This window comes from Papilio xuthus, unplaced genomic scaffold, assembly GCF_000836235.2.
Source record: "Papilio xuthus unplaced genomic scaffold, Pxut_1.1 DF827679.1, whole genome shotgun sequence".
Taxonomy (NCBI): domain Eukaryota; kingdom Metazoa; phylum Arthropoda; class Insecta; order Lepidoptera; family Papilionidae; genus Papilio; species Papilio xuthus.
The window spans coordinates 995,795-1,012,518 of NW_013530970.1; positions in this window are offsets into that span (position 1 = coordinate 995,795).

Consider the following 16,724-nt stretch of genomic DNA (forward strand, 5'->3'; position numbering starts at 1 on the left):
GGAAATAAGTAGTGTTTTGGGAAATTTAGAATGTGGACTAGTCCAAAATTACTCGCTGCCAACAACTGGGGGGGGGGGAGGTGTCTTAGTAGGTTAGTCTAGGATTCGTGCCCGTGGTCCCGTCCCGATGCGTTGGAGGAACAGAGGGTTTTAGTGGGTATGCCTCCGCTATGGAGGAGAATCCCACATAACTACCGCGTCCCCCGGGGCGCGGAGTATGCATAAAGCATTCCTCTCTGAAAAAAAAGGAGTAGCCTATAAGATAGTTTAGATGGATAGATTGATGTTTGTTAGAAGATATCTCCAGAACGGCCGAACAGATCTCGCTGTAATTTGGCATAGATGTAGAACATAGTCTGGAAGAACACATAGACTACTTAATAATTTTTTTTATAATTCCATACGAACGGAATTACAGTTACGTGCGACAGTTACTTTTAAAATTTTAAAAGAGATATTTAAATTTTTTTTTTTATATTACTCAATCCATTTTTCCAAACCGGACAGTGGAGTAGTAAATTCGCATATGAATATAAATTTCACAAAAAGGTTTCGATAAGAATGAATTATGGCGGACTTATAACACTTACCTGCCTTCAAATTCCTTTGTCTTATAGAAATTTATGGTTGCAAGATAAATCTTGAACGTGCGGTATCAATTCCGTACAGTATTATATGCAATTCTAAAATTCAATTTAACATATGAATAGTTTCAAATAATAATAAACAAAACAATTGATGCGTCTATTTATTTTTACTCTATGAATCGGGTTTATTGTTGTCAAAGATCAAAGTGAAATTAGGTATAGCTAACGTTAATTTGGTGAAGAAAAGTTTAAATCTGTTTTAAAAAAAAATATTTAATTATTGTCAAACGAACAATAGGTCGTCAAGTAATTTAATAAACACGTAATTTTTTTTTTCTAAGAGCAAATTCAAACAAAGTGATGTGTTGATGTGATGATTTACAAAAAAATTACCGTTGAATTTTCATTTTTACAAATTAAATTTAAAAAATCCCAATTTTATTTTTATAATTTCAATAGACTTTAATGTCTTAGGATTGATTTCTTATTTTGTATAAATATCGTTTATATAAAATAAATCTGTATAGTGAAGAGTAAACAGAGCTTTATGTAGTACTTTAGAAGCCACGCGGCTCGCACAAAGCTCTGCGTGGCGTGAGGTCAAGAGCTTTTGAATTATTTATCCGGAGCAAGGTGTTAGGAGCGTATAATGTTGCCAGATTAAGTGTAACGTACCCCTTATTTGTATTCTATTGTGAAACATCTTAGAAAATATACCTATAAAAGAATTGATACAATTCGCAATTTGTTACGCATACAGTTACTATTCGTGGTTGAATGATATGATGAATTAGCTCACAGGTTTATCGAAATTCGTGTATTCTTTATACTTGCTGTCGCCTGCAATTCTATCCGCGTGGGATTTGGAATAAACTAAATAAGTAGCCTATGTAACAGTTTTTACAGTGGTAGAGCCCGCTTTAACATCTCCGCACGAATTGGCCCGGCTCGCCCGGTGAAATACCACGACCACATAGAAGACAGGCGTGAAGTGGAAGCAATTCCGCGTTTCGTCTGATGAATGTGCGTCCCGAAGGCCTAATTTAGTCCTCTATCCCTTCCCACTCTTTTCCTTATAAGGAAAGGAAGGGAAGTGGTAGTGGACTTTCCGGATGAGAGGATGCATGGGAAGGGAAAATATTCTCTTTCTGTGCATCCTGTCCTCCGTCGATTAAAGGTAGGCAACACATATGCAATTGCGTATGTCTATGGGCAACGGTCACTTCGCTATTTAAGTGATTCCAGGTGGCCGCTCGCTCGTTTGCCACTTTATGATATAAAAGAAAGTTAATAGGGGATGAAAGTTTGAGAAAGTATTAGAATATGAGAGTTTTATGTGTTTTATATTTGTCGTAATATACTACAAGTTTTAATAAAATAAGTAGCCTAAATAAATAAAATACCACACAAAAACAGAATTTCACGGGGACGTTGTCGCAGGAACAGCTAGTTTATGATAAATAATATTATTATTTAGTTACGTACTATGTTATGTACGCGATGTGCGCCATTTCAGTACCACATTCACTGTATAAAAGGGCTGTTAAAATTATACGACAAAATATTGTTTCTCACGTATTATATTAATAGCAATACATTAAGGTTGTTTTGCAAATTTATCGTCTTACTGTTAAGGCGGAGTTTTATTACTCTACTTTAACAGCTGTCATATGTGAAATTTATTACGTTTTTTTATTTTCCACGCGAAAGCTATCATATAAAAGTATTTAATTAAACATCTCTTTTTATTATTTACGTTGACAGCAATTGAGACGCTGGTGGATGACCGATTATCAGCGGAGAAGCGAAAGCTCACAGACTCCGATGGATGGGTCATCTTATGAGGACGGGGGAAGATCGAAAGGCCAAAGCCCCGGAAAGGACCCCGACTGGCCGCCGACCCATCGGCCGGTCCAGGTACTGCTGGCGATACGCCGTAGAGCTGGAACTGCGGGAGCTACATGCTATGAACTGGCAGGAGAAGACGTAAGACCCACTTTGGGTCAATGCGGAGTAGTAGTAGTCGGTTGACAGAATTTTTATTAAGTACACATTTACCAAGAGTATATCATGAATATTTTCGTGATATTGCGAGAACGTATACGTAACGTGTTCGATATAATTTGTATGAGAATTGTTGGACGATAAAGATACGAAAATTTTTCATAAATAATCCTACTAGGTCCCCAGTTTTTACACGCGTGTGTTTTAATATTCGGCATGTAAAATTAAAACTGAAAGTGTGTAGTGGGCTTTAAACTTAAGACTCTATATATAAAATGCAGCTAAAGTTCGAATAAAAGTGCCTTCAAACGTATGCCATTACGATCCTCATTCAATGAAAGTAACGTATTCTGTCGTTTCACTCGAGCGGACTATGAAGCCCTGGTACAAAAGTGAACTTGCAATTCCAATTAAAATGTAGTTCCGACGAAAATTTTCATTACGTTACTCGACAGACTTGGTCAATAGCCATTTGTCGTTTGACGTAAAAGCTTTTAACTAGCTTTCATAACTGTACAGCTCTATTTCATTACGGGGATTTATTTTGTGTTTAAAAATAATAAAATAACTAAAGTTATGCAACGACTCATAGATAACCTATTTTATTGTTAAAAAAAAGGTTTTAGACAGACAGACATACGGACGGACAACAAAGTGATCTTATAAGGGTTCCGTAAGTTTCCTATCAGGTACAGAACTCTAAAAATTAAATAAAAAGATAAGAAAAAATAAAAGAAAGAAGAATTATAAGTGTACGTTAACTAACGCGATATTAGCGATTATAATTATATCAAAGTACCAGGAGTACAGAAAAGGAAACAGTTGACGAAAACAAAATCGCACGCAAAGCCGTGTACACTAACTAGTTGTAGGTTTCAAATTATTATCTTACTAATATTATAAATGCGAATGTGTAGATGGCTGTATGAGTTTTGCTTAAATTTAACATACATATAGAACATAAACTGCAAGAACACATAGGCTACTATTATAATTATGTTTCTTGTAATTCCGCGTGTATATAGTCGTTAGCGAAAGCTATAAATAGTTATAAATTGCAAATAAACCAAATTATATTTAAATCGGAAATAATAAATCAGTTTGTAAAATGTATTTTTGTCGATTTATGCGTGGATTAGTTTATAATTGCGTTTCGAATTTGTAACTGTTCGATCATAAATATTCGCGAGCTCAATAAAGTATCATTGTTCAGCAACATTAATTCCTTGCATTACGACTGGGATTAGTATGGTTATAGCTTGTTGCCGGTATATTTTGTTTTAAATTCCAGTTATTGGGGAAACTTTTGTTTTATTTTTCTGTATTCACCAAAGAGAATTTAAGCGAAATGTTATTGACCTATTAAATAGTGAAAATATATTTTTTTTCAAACAAGTTTAGTGTCAAAGAATTTAATTTCCGACCCACTATTATGATAAAATAATCTTGTAAATTTGTATGTCACTAAATCGCTCACATTACGCATCTATTATTTAAATATTGATATATATATTTTTAGTGAGTAGAAAACAATATTATGCGAATAAATTTGTAATGAAAAGCGATGGTTATATTATAAATATAATAACGTTGCAATAGGGTAGTAAACTAAAGTCCTCGACTGTATCTACATAATATTGACTATGTATCATGACAGGCAAGGCGACTGAAGAGTATATAACGAACCTGCGTGTTCCTAGTATATAAACTCATGAATTATGTATTCTCGGACGTATGCTGTTCGCAAACTCGAGCTGTGGACGCCGTGGAACGAATTTACATACCCGTCCACAAGTTGGCGAAAAGTAGCTACACTTTTACATAAGACTCCGAAGTTTTACTTTTTCTATTTTTTTAAAAACTTAGAACAAAAATGCAAGGGAATGAAGCATGAAATCAATAGTCAATATCTTAGTATCTTCCTAATATTATAAACGAGCTATCGCCCGCGATACCGTCCGCGCGGTATTATGCCTTAATTAATAGCCTTTGTGTTCCTCCAAACTATGTTCTACATTTATGCAAAATTCCAGAGAGATCTATGCAGCCGTTTGGAGATACCTTCTAACATACATTCATTCATCCAAACATTTGCATTTATAATATTAGTAAAACTTAATGTTTGGATGAATGTTAATGACATATAAAATTCTCGTGTCACAATTTTCGTTCCCATACTCCTTCGAAACGGCTTGACTGATTCTCATGAAATTTTGTGAGCATATTGAGTAGGTCTGAGAATCGGTCAACATCTATTTTTAATCCCGGGCGAACGGAGTCGCGGGCGACATTTAGTATTCATATAGAAAACAGTCTCTTGGAACACATAGGCTACTTATAAAGTTATTCTTTTAAACTTTTGAAGTCAACATTAACAGCTAGTAATATTATAAAAATGTTTATATTAAAAGCTTATGAAAATATATCCATTTGAAAGAAAGATAATCTAAATCCGTTTTAATTGATGTCCAAATATGAGATTTTATCAATGGCCACAAAATTTACGAGCGAAACTTTCCAAATTAACGCCAGATAATTTTCATCCGATTCACGATATAAATGTAACAAAGCGCGTTTATAATGGTCGAATTACGTAGATGGATTATAGAACTATTATAATAGCTATTGCCATAAACGCGGAAATAAAAAAAAACTTAGTAATTGTGTTCTTTTAAACTATGTTCTACATCTATGCAAACTTTCAGCCAGATACATGTAGCCGTTGTTGGGATCCAACAAACATCCGTTCATCCATCTAAACTTTCGTATTTCAAATATTAGTAAATTAATTATTATTTTCCCTAGAGGTTTGGCATTTAGTCTAGTAAATCACATAAAAACTGCTGTTTAACGTATCTACGGTAAGTAGCTCCCTAAGTGGTTCCTTAAGTCATCATTTAACAACTCTTTACTTGTTATTTCCTTATCAGCAATGTAAATACATCATGTTTACTAAATATAATATAATTATTTTAAATGTTACGTACAGAAAATATTAGGGGAAAAAGTATGGATGGATTGTGTGAAAGAGGATATGTAAGAAGGGGGTAGATTCAGGTATGAAGGCTGACAGAGATGTATGGAGGAGTACATACTCTGCCGACCCTCTGTAGCGATAAGGGCAGTGGGATGAGAGGCAATATTTATTATATGTCTTATTAAGATATTAATTGATAATCCAATAAATATTTCAAAGTAAATCATATTAGGGTAAACCTGTAAGTAAAGATCAAAAGTTATTTTATTTTTAAACCTGTAAAAGCAACAATGGTATATAAATTTATAGCTGAGAGCAACATGCGTTTTCTATTAAAAGTTTTCAATAAAGCGGATCGTTACAGTGCGTTAGTTGCAGTGCATACGATTGAAAATTGTTGCTGGCTAGTGTACATTTTCATAGAGAAATCGCTATTGTTCAATATCAATTTTATTTCATATTTTTTTTAGACTAATGGAGATGTAGTTTTATAAAAGTAGGGTAGCAAATTAATGATTAGTATTTCTAATTGTAATCAATACTAATACTTGCAGTGGTTCCCGACTTCGTCCGCGTGGAATTAAATAAATAAAATGACACAAAATTCAGCGAGATTGAGCCGTTCTGGAGATACCTAGTAACAAAATCCAAATAAACATTCGTTTTTATAATATTACATGATAAATAGGAAAGATTTGATTGTTTGCATTGAATAGGTTCTGAAATTATTTAACCGTTTTGAATTCTTTCACTGTTGGGAACACGGGAGACATACGTTATATTAATTACTACATGTTTTTATATAGTTAGACGCGAGCGAAGACACATGCAAATTCTAGTTTTAATGCAAAATTAAAGAATCAAATCAGGAACATTGACGTTGGGAACGTATTCCATTATTTTACTGTATTGTACTCAAGAATGAAAGACGGTTTTCTTTATATCATAAAGTGGCAAACGAGCGAGTGGACTAAAATCGCTGAAATAGCGAAGTGACCGTTGCCCATAGACATACGCAATTGCATATGTGTTGCCTACCTTTATTTAACGGAGGAGAGGATGCACAGAAAGAAAATATTTTCCCTTCCCATGCATCCTCACATCGGGAAAGTCCACATCCACTTCCACTTCCCTTACCTTATAAGAGAAATGGTGGTAAAAAATCTATGACATCTAAAAATAAAATCTAAAACTTCCCCGATTTAACGCGACAAAGCAGCACATGAATTATGTAAATATGAAACCAGATCACGGACACACGAAGGCGGTTTCTTGTTGCAACAGCTGTACAGTTGCCTCGAATAACCCGGATTTACATACCGGGAACAACTTGTTACCAACTTTGTTTAGTTAGGGATTCATTTTTAATCCGACAAAAAGTACTAGAATTTGAAGCATCTTTTTCTTCCTAATGACTTTCCTATTTACTCGTTGCTAATTTATTTTTCGGATTTCACTTTTTTAGACTTTTAGAGAAATAGACTAAAGAAATTAAATGCTAGACTATACCGAGACAAAATTAAGAATCATCATCATCATCATCAGCTGACTATACGTCCCCACCGAGGGGCTCGGAGCCTACCCTAAGTTAAGGGTGATGGTGGATATGTGGGGGGGGTGGAGTGTGAATATTAAAAATATATCTTACTAATATTTTAAATGCGAATGTGATGTGTAAAAATGAATTAGATGGATGGATGTTTGTTTGAAAGTATCTCCATCATATGTAGAACATAGCCTGGAAGAACACATACGCTAATAATTAAATTTTTAATCCCACACCGACGGAGTCGCGGGCTATATTACGTGATAGGAGTGTCAGAAAAATTCAAAGGAAGAAAATGATAAGAACGCATACTCATATGTTTGATTATTTAAATAAATTCGTCAAAATATCCAAGAACACCAAAGGAATACGTGCAGTAACACAAATATAAGTGACATATTAAAATAAATCTAATGAAATAAATTAGATTAACAATGAGAAGAGCAAAAGTTAAAAGCTTAAGGTTTTTTCATAAACGAACAGTTTAAATTGCGCCGGGAGTAATTTGAAGAACGATCAAAGTTTCCAGCCTTAATAGTCCCAAGACTGTAACTTGAACAAGTTGGTATACAATGTACGCTTGAAGTAAACTCAACCATTCTCATTACAAAAGGGTTTGTCAAGTATCAAGAAGACTGAAAGAAACTTGACGAGATTAGAATAACATCATCATCTTTATCGTAAATGCAATACAGAAATATCTAAATATAAATTGTTGGTTATGTTCTATATAAATCATCGTCATCATCGAGAGCGTCAGTGGCTCAGTGGTCAAGCACTTGACTTGCAATCTGCAGGTCCTGGGTTCGAATCCCGCCATGTACCAATGTGTTATTCGATTTACATATGTAACGAAGGAAAACATCATGATGCAACCTGCACATATCTGAGAAGAAATTCAAAGATATGTGTGAAGTCAACCAACCCGCACTTGGCCAGCGTGGTTGACTATGGCCTAATCACCCTTAACTTAGGGTAGGCTCCGAGCCCCTCGGTGGGGACATATAGTGAGCTGATGATGATGATGATGATTATATAAATCATAATGGAGAGTCTGAATGTAATATCGAGAAAAAAAAACATATTTGACTTTTTTAATGTTTATCTGTATACCTATACGTTTGTCTACAAGGTCGCGATTAATGCGAGTAATCTTCGGAGTTACAGCACCGATTTTGAAAAAACTTGGACAGGAAGTAAGCTAATTTACGCGGGTATCTTTAATTTTGCCAGACGAAGTCGCGAGCAACCGCTAGTAAATGGATAAGCAAGATGGAAAATTTATTGCGTTAAAGAGAAGATATAAAAGACGAGAGATCAAGGTAAAAGAAGAACATCCTTCGTCAAATAAATGTTATGTAGTTACTGTACAATAACACTGTTATACTTTTATTTTGTTTTTTTTTTGTAATGTGTAGGAAAGATTAATTTGTAATACTTTATTCTTGTAAAACCTCCTTCATATTACAGTTATAATGCTGGCCAGTATACAAATAATTCAGTTTTTTTTTTTAAATTTAAATATTTAACTTCTGTGCTATTGGTTGTTACTTGAATAATAGAATAAATTGTTTTCATTTCGAAAGTCCCAAGCGTATATATTGAATATAATCGTTTCATTAATATAATGTAATCCTTGTTTGTGAGCGCGACGTGTGTTTTCAATTTGAAATTTATATAAAACGATCTTGTAATTAAATTAATAAATGAACTTATTGTTATTAATTGAAAAAACACAACAAAAAATTGTTATAAATTAATTGAAGCTTTTGTTATTTAATTATTAAAGATTTCGAATGATATAATTAAATTTAATTTTATAAAATTACATTTTATTTTTTTATTAAACATTTTAAATCGAATTAAATAATTTATTAGTTTTATTTTGGCGTAATTATTTCGTTTTTACAACAAATTAAAAATATAAATGAGTATTTAAAAGCAATCAAATACTTCTCTTGATAAATTTCTATTTTTTTAATTTATTCGAGTTATGAGTTTTCCTTTTAGGAAACAATTACAGATCCGCCTTTTTACGAGCATCTTGTTTCCAAACAAATTTATTATTCTTTGCTTATGGAATTTTTTTATTGCGCTCGGGTTCTAAATATATTTTTATTCATAAATTTTACATCAGAGAAGAGAACAATGGCTAATTACTTTTGAACTTATATAATAAAATTTTAAGTAAATAAATTAGGTGAATGCAAAATTAAGTAATGCTTACATCACAATAACCGTCGGTTTTCACTGCTACAACAAATGTTCAAAAAACTATCGACATCCTTCTCTTTCCATTTAAACTATTAGAGGCAACAATATGTTCTTGTATAAATATTTTCGTCAGTGGAAACACACGGTACGTAATTATATGTCCATTACTTGGTGTGTGGTTTTTTGAAACCAAAACCCCCATTTAAAACATATTGTTATCTCTTTTTGTCAAAGATAATGACAGAGATGACGATATGTTTTATAAAGAGACTAGCTGTCGCCCGCGACCCCGTCCTCGCGAAATTAAAAGAAAATTCAATTAGTAGCTTATGTGTTCTTACAGACTATATTCTACATTTGTGAGAAATTTCAGCGAGATCCATACAGCCGTTCTGGAGATATATTCTAACAAACATCTATCTATTCATCCTTTCAAACAATCGCATTTATAATATTAGGATGAAAACCCATGGCTTGTTCTTCGCTAATATCTTTCATAGTATGAAATTCTCCGCTTTCTATATACTGCCGTAAGACAACATCATCATCATCAGCTTACTATACGTCCCCACCGAGAGGCCATAGTCAACCAAGCTGGCCCAGTGTGGGTTGGTTGACTTCACACATATCTTTGAATTTCTTCTCAGATTTGTGCAGGTTGCATCACGATGTTTTCCTTCACCGTAAGAACGTCGGATCATATGTATATCGGAAATCGAAAAACACATTGGTACATGGCGGGATTCGAAACCAGGAACTGTAGAATGCAAGTGAAGTGCTTAACCCCTGAGCCGCCGACTATGCAGCCTTATTGAACTAAGATGCCTTCGAATTAATCACATCGATGGACTATACTATGTCACATAGTATAGAAGCTACACCTACTTGTTTTACTTTCCTACTGAATATTTAAAAGGTATAAATATTGACTCTTTTCCGAACGACTGCCGCTGAGCAAACTCTAAGAGTGCGACAGGCGCTCGCTTGCCACAAAATGTAAATGTCTTCTTAATTTATTGGCATGTACTTAAACGCGTCGACCACTAAATTCGGTTAGGTTACACAAATAGGTAATATAAAACGTGCCATGCACGGACCTCAGCATTTGTACTGTAATTCAAATAAAGAATTCATTTTTTTTTAAATATAATAATTTGATTAGTTAACAGTGACTTTGTCTCAATGACTTTTTGATAGAGGTACGAATTTCTATCCCGTCAAATTATAAGTCGTGCGTGGTTCTTATGTTAAAAATCGTAAATGACACAATCTTCATATGATGATTAAAATCTTCCAGATAAAAAGTAAAATAAGCTAGAATTTATTTTAATAATAAAACAATGTTTAAAGTTATTCGTTTATTTATAGTTATTATAGACGCTTAAAATATCCTTCTGTGGGAATCGAGTCTACTTTAAATGAGTTATTACTTATCATATAAAAATCTTACTAATATTACAAATGCGAATGTTTTGGATGGATGGATGGATGAATATTTATTTGAAGGTATCTCCAGAACCTCTGAACGCATTTCGATGAAATTTGGCAAATAAACATAATCTGTAAGAACACATATGCCACTCAACTTTGTTTTAATTCCGCGCAGACGGTGTCGCGGGTGACCCCTAGTATTGTGATAGCTCATAATTTGTTAATAATATTCTACAGTTTATACTTCACATCTTAAATAAATAAAATAATATTGAAAATAATAACGTTTAAAACATAACAAGGAAACAAATGAATGCAGCTTGGTTCGTGAATAGAAAGCTTTATAGGATAAATTAGCGAACTAATTAAGTCGGTGTCCGCCTTTTAAACGTAGTCATTTGTTGATCAATTGCGAAGTACGAACAAGCTAGAAGTGAATTAAGTGGCAGTAAGATAAAATAGTAATTTATCTCTACACTTTGTTAGTAAGACGTTTATAGGGTTGTAAACAATCGATGTTTGTCAACCTTCATGCATTTATCAAATTACTACCACTTTCACCCTTGACTAGAATTTTTTTTTATTAGAAATATTAGCAGATTTTTGTGTAAATTTACTAATATTTCTTTAACCATTCCAAATAAGCTTTAAGCTTGTGCTAGGATATGGTTTACGACAATAGTCGAATGGCGGGATTCGAACCCCCGACCTCGTGATCGGAAATCCGTACCCTTAATCATTAGGCTATTGGCGCTATAAATTAAACTTAATTTGTAGTTTATGTGTACCATCTATGCCAAATTTCAGCGGGATCCATGCAGTCGTTCTGGAGATATATCGTAACAAACATCCATCCATTCATCGCTGTGGAAGAACACTTAGGCTACTAATTAATGTTTTTTAATTCCCCGCGGACGGAGTCGCGGTCGACAGCTAGTCTTATATAAAATTCTCGTGTCACGATGTTAGTTACCATATTCCTCCTAAATGGCAAGACCGATTTTTATGAAATTTTATATACATTTAGCGAGTTTATTACCATCTCAAAGGTCGGCAACGCATCTGCGGTTCCTCTGGTATTGCTGATTTCCATGGGTGTCGTTGAACACCTCGGTGTTACCGCTGCTCGTTTGCCCCCTTCGGTTATAAAAAAAACCTATTCAGTAGGTCTGAGAATTGGCTACTGTCTATTTTTTAATCCCGCGCGGTCAAAGTCGGGACGAGAGTTAATACAATATAAAATCATACTAGAACTTTCATTAAATGTAATCTATGTCCACTAATATAACGATTCCATTTATAATGATTGATCTGGCTATTTTAGTTTCTTTTCATCTAGCAAAGTGGTTCGTTACCGCTACAATTTCATACGGCCTGTGCCGCCCGCGGCGCGGCGTCGGCAATTCGATTTATTACTTGAGCGATGGCCTTATTTGATCGAACGGTCACTTATGATATTTTATTATTGACTTGATTGAACTAGATAAAAGACGTTTTATGTCCTATTCAGCTATGTCATCCATCATGCCTTTCATTATCAATTTTGATTGCATTTACTTTCTGTGCTTAACGTGAGATTTTGAGACAGAAATCTCCGTTTTAAACATATTGTTATCTGTTTTATTAAAAAAAACTAGCGGTCGCCCGCGACTTCATCAATGTCTACATCTCGACGTTCATCAGCTACCTTTTCGTCAAAGTCCTGTCAAAATTGGTCCAGCCGTTCCGGAGATTACTGGGAACAAGTGCGGCCTTGCGAATAAAAAGAAAAACAAAAAAAAATAAAAATTATTTTTTCGTTATCAGCAACTCAAATACATCATGTGTACGAAATATATTTTATTCGATATCGAAATGTGCCAGTGTATTGACGCAACACTAGCCTTACTAAAATGTCGATGTTTATGTCCCCACACTATTCATTCTATCACTGGACTTTGTACCAAAAGCACGTCATTCGCGCCAAATTATTCTAACTAATACTGTCTAAAAATACGGACACACAGATTTCTTTGCTATATATAAATGAAAGAAATAATCATGTTACATATTAAATAGCTATTGTTATTACTAAAACAACGAGCAATATATAATCGTGCTTATCTTTTATGAAGCTTTCCCGAGCGAAATTAAACTAAATAGTGTATTTAACTCCGCTTTGTTTGTTTTGTCACTATTCCCAATCAATTGTTTTCAATTTCTAATTGATTGTATTGCTATATACACGTACCTTTTATACGATATCACCACGACAGAGACATCATCATCATCAGCTCACTATACGTCCCAACTAAGGGGCTCGGAGCCTACCAAAGTCTGTGACAACGTAACTAGGCCATCGTCATCCACATTGTCCCAGTGCGGTTTGGTTGAATTCACACATATCATTGAATTTCTTTTCAGATATGTGTATGTTGCATCACGATGTTTTCCTTCATCGTATGAACATCGGATAAATCTACATATGTAAATCGAAAATCGAAAAACACATTGGTACATGGCGGGATTCGAACCCAGAACATACAGATTGCAAGTCAAGTGCTTGACCCCAATGCCACCGACGCTCCTGCTACGCAGAGACAACGGACATAAATTAAGTGCGCTCCAGACACTTCTCTCGCTTCTATATTCATACATCTATGCCTCAACTCGGTTTCTTCTACTCTTAATACCATTACTTGGTTACAGATACAAAGTCTTCTTCCCGGTCTTATCTCACTCATGTGCGCCGGCATAAAGTTTTATAAGCCTTCATGTTTTGACTTATATTTTACGGCTGTTCGCCAACCCTATTAGTTGCGTGGTTATAGATACAAAGTAATGTGATATTTGTATAAATAAACGTCTTAGCTTAGCTTACGACACTATCGAAACACATGTGTATATTTGCATCCCTTTTATTCTTCTTTAAACTAAAAGAGAGAGAGATTTCTCAAGTGATGTTCATAATAAAACAAAAATCTATCTTTATTATTATTATAAACAAAACACAACCACAAGAACAAATAAAATAAAGAAATTAATTTCTGATATGCAATTGAATGCAACGTTTATTGTAATTATGAATTATTTTAAATATAAAAAGAATAAAATAAACATCAAAAAATTATATTTAAACAATGAGAAACCACATGCATTTACAATGCCGGGAAAATAAAGTAAATAACAATTGAATTAAATATTTTCGACGTTGGAAATATTTAAAAATCGAATGGTTTTTTTTTAAATGCGAACGAATATTAATAAGAATGTTTAATGTTAGCCAGTGATTAAAAGAAAAATATATCTTTAAGTTGGTATTGTGACTTTTCGGATCGTTTTTAAAATCAGTTATTTCCCTACTAGCAAATGAATTTTTATTTGCTATTAAAATTATTCTGGATTACCTAAAAAAAAATAACATTTACTCCTTTCAATATCACAACACAATAAGCAAAAACAGCACAGCAAAGAGACACTGTAATTTTATAAGACACTGTTTAGTTAAACACGTGTTTAACCCTTTGAAAGCCGATGAAAGAAACTATGGTCGTCAAAAATCCCTTCCCTACCGTTATAATTACGGTATAAAAAGGAAATACTATGTATTTTTGTAGTAAGGCCCGTTATATTCTATTACACAAATAAAGTAACAGAATCGAATAATATCGGATCTAATAAATTCCATATGCTGCGAGATTTTACTGCAACATATCCGCACATAAACCGCTATGCTTGCCGCATATTTCAAATGAAAATTCAATAGGCGATTCGGTGTCCAATTAATGAACTGGATTATAGATACAGTTATTGCATTAGATTTTATTTTGTAAACATGTGAGGTATTTTAGCAACAAAAGATGCACGCAGCAATAAAATCTGTTGCAAATGTGTCGGCTCGACCAGGGTTACCTTGCCCACACAGAAGACATGCGTAAAATAGAAGGTATCCCACGTTTCTTTTCGTTAAATTTAAAATTTCATTCTAATGCAACCTTTGCAAGAGTTACGTGGTGACACACTTACACACAACAACAAAAAGATAACTCTCACCAGTAACCCAGATGAGTAGGCAGAGACCACAGACAATTCGGCGCGGTCCTGACATACCTCTCTAGCTTCCTACATTTATGCATCTACGCATACTTGCATGTCGATTTCGGATGCTTTTTATAACACTCTTTTTTCGTGTTAAATACCTATATTTCTATCTATAGTGGAAACGTTGGATATCTGAACAGTTAAGAGAGGCGCCACCATCGCAATTGGTTTTATCAGATTATACATATAACCTACATGGACAAAAGAAAAAAAAAACATAACAGTTGCAGTATAAAGGATTTGTCTAGTTTGTGTGTGTTTATGGCTCTCTAGCGAATTGGGCCGGTGTTGGGTATTAATAGTACAAACGTTTGTAACGTTTATTTATGTTGACAAGAGGGCGCTACTGAGCTGTAGTTTAGTTTGACTACTTTTTTTTTTCAGAGGGGAATGCTTTATGCATACTCCGCGCCCCGGGGGGGACGCGGTAGTTATGTGGGATTCTCCTCCATAGCGGAGGCATACCCACTAAACCCCTCTGTTCCTCCAACGCACCGGGACGGGACCACGGACACGTTTTCGCTCTCGTCCGCGGTTAGTTTGACTACTGCCCACCGGGTCAAATAGCCATATCAATCTATAGTTATTATTGTGGGTAAGTGACATCGAACAGCTATATTATGTAATAGTTTTTGTTACTTTAGAAGTCTATTCGATGAAACTAATATCTAATCGGAAATTTATTTCCGTTTATAGAACGAATTGACCTAAATTGTTTGAAAGCTATTGTTCCGTCGGTCGTCTTAATTGTATTGAAACGACCGTAAAAGGCTTTTGTTTACTTTGTAGATTTATTTTTAACTAAATTCTTAATCGTCAAATCGTGTAATTTATTAAAATTGATTTCTAATTATTAATACTAACTTTCTCAAAGACTGGGATTCCAGTTATGAGCTATATAAACACTTACAATAAAAAGAACTTCTTTTTTTTAATAAAAATATTAGCAAATTTAATAATATTTCTTTTTACCATTCCAACTAAGCTGTAGGCTTGTGCTTATATGGTTTACGACAATAGTTGAATGACGGGATTCGAACCCCCGTGATCGGAAATTCGTTCCATTAACCATTAGGCTATTGACGCTTCAACCTTCATTTATTTGAGTACTGTCTTTTACAATGTTAATCATATTTTATGATTCTTATCCATTTGCAAAAAAAGGGAAGAAAGTAGATAATCCAAGGTTAGTAATGATAACTTTAACAGACCTTTTTTGCCTTAAATTGCCTTGGGGAATGTTCTGCAGTATTACGGTCTTAAAGGCGGTACTTTCTTTTAAAAGCTGGCAACGCATCTGCAGCTATAATGGTGTTGAGGATGTCCATACATATTGATAATCATTATGGTGGTGCCGGCGCTTATCAGACCCCTTTCTCTTATTAAAAAAAAAATCTAATTTACCCCCTCCATGACTACAATAATAACGCATTACGTAACAAAGTGCAAATAATTTACTTCCAGATGTTAATAATTTTATTGATAGGAAATAAGAATCAATTAAACGTTAAAACTTATTATCGTCATTGAAAAGTTTCCAACCATTACTTCATCAAGCTTACTACACAATTGATTCAGGGTTGTCTCTGCCTTTGTTCCAATATTTTTACCGTATTCCAGTATATTTCCCTCATTTATTGAGTAGATTAGGAATACATACTTACGTGTCATTTCTAAACGCTATGCAAAACTTTGAAAAGTATGTCTCGGTCTCCGACAAAAGTGATCGCCAAAGTCGCCTGTTTGCGCCTTTTCCTACCAGTCCATCGCTTGTGGCTACCGCAGGTCCAGCTCTACGGTGTCTCGCTAGTAGTATCTGGGCCGGCCCATAGGTTATCGGTTAATTGGGGTCCAGAGACATGCTGCTTTGAAAACTTTGTTAAGT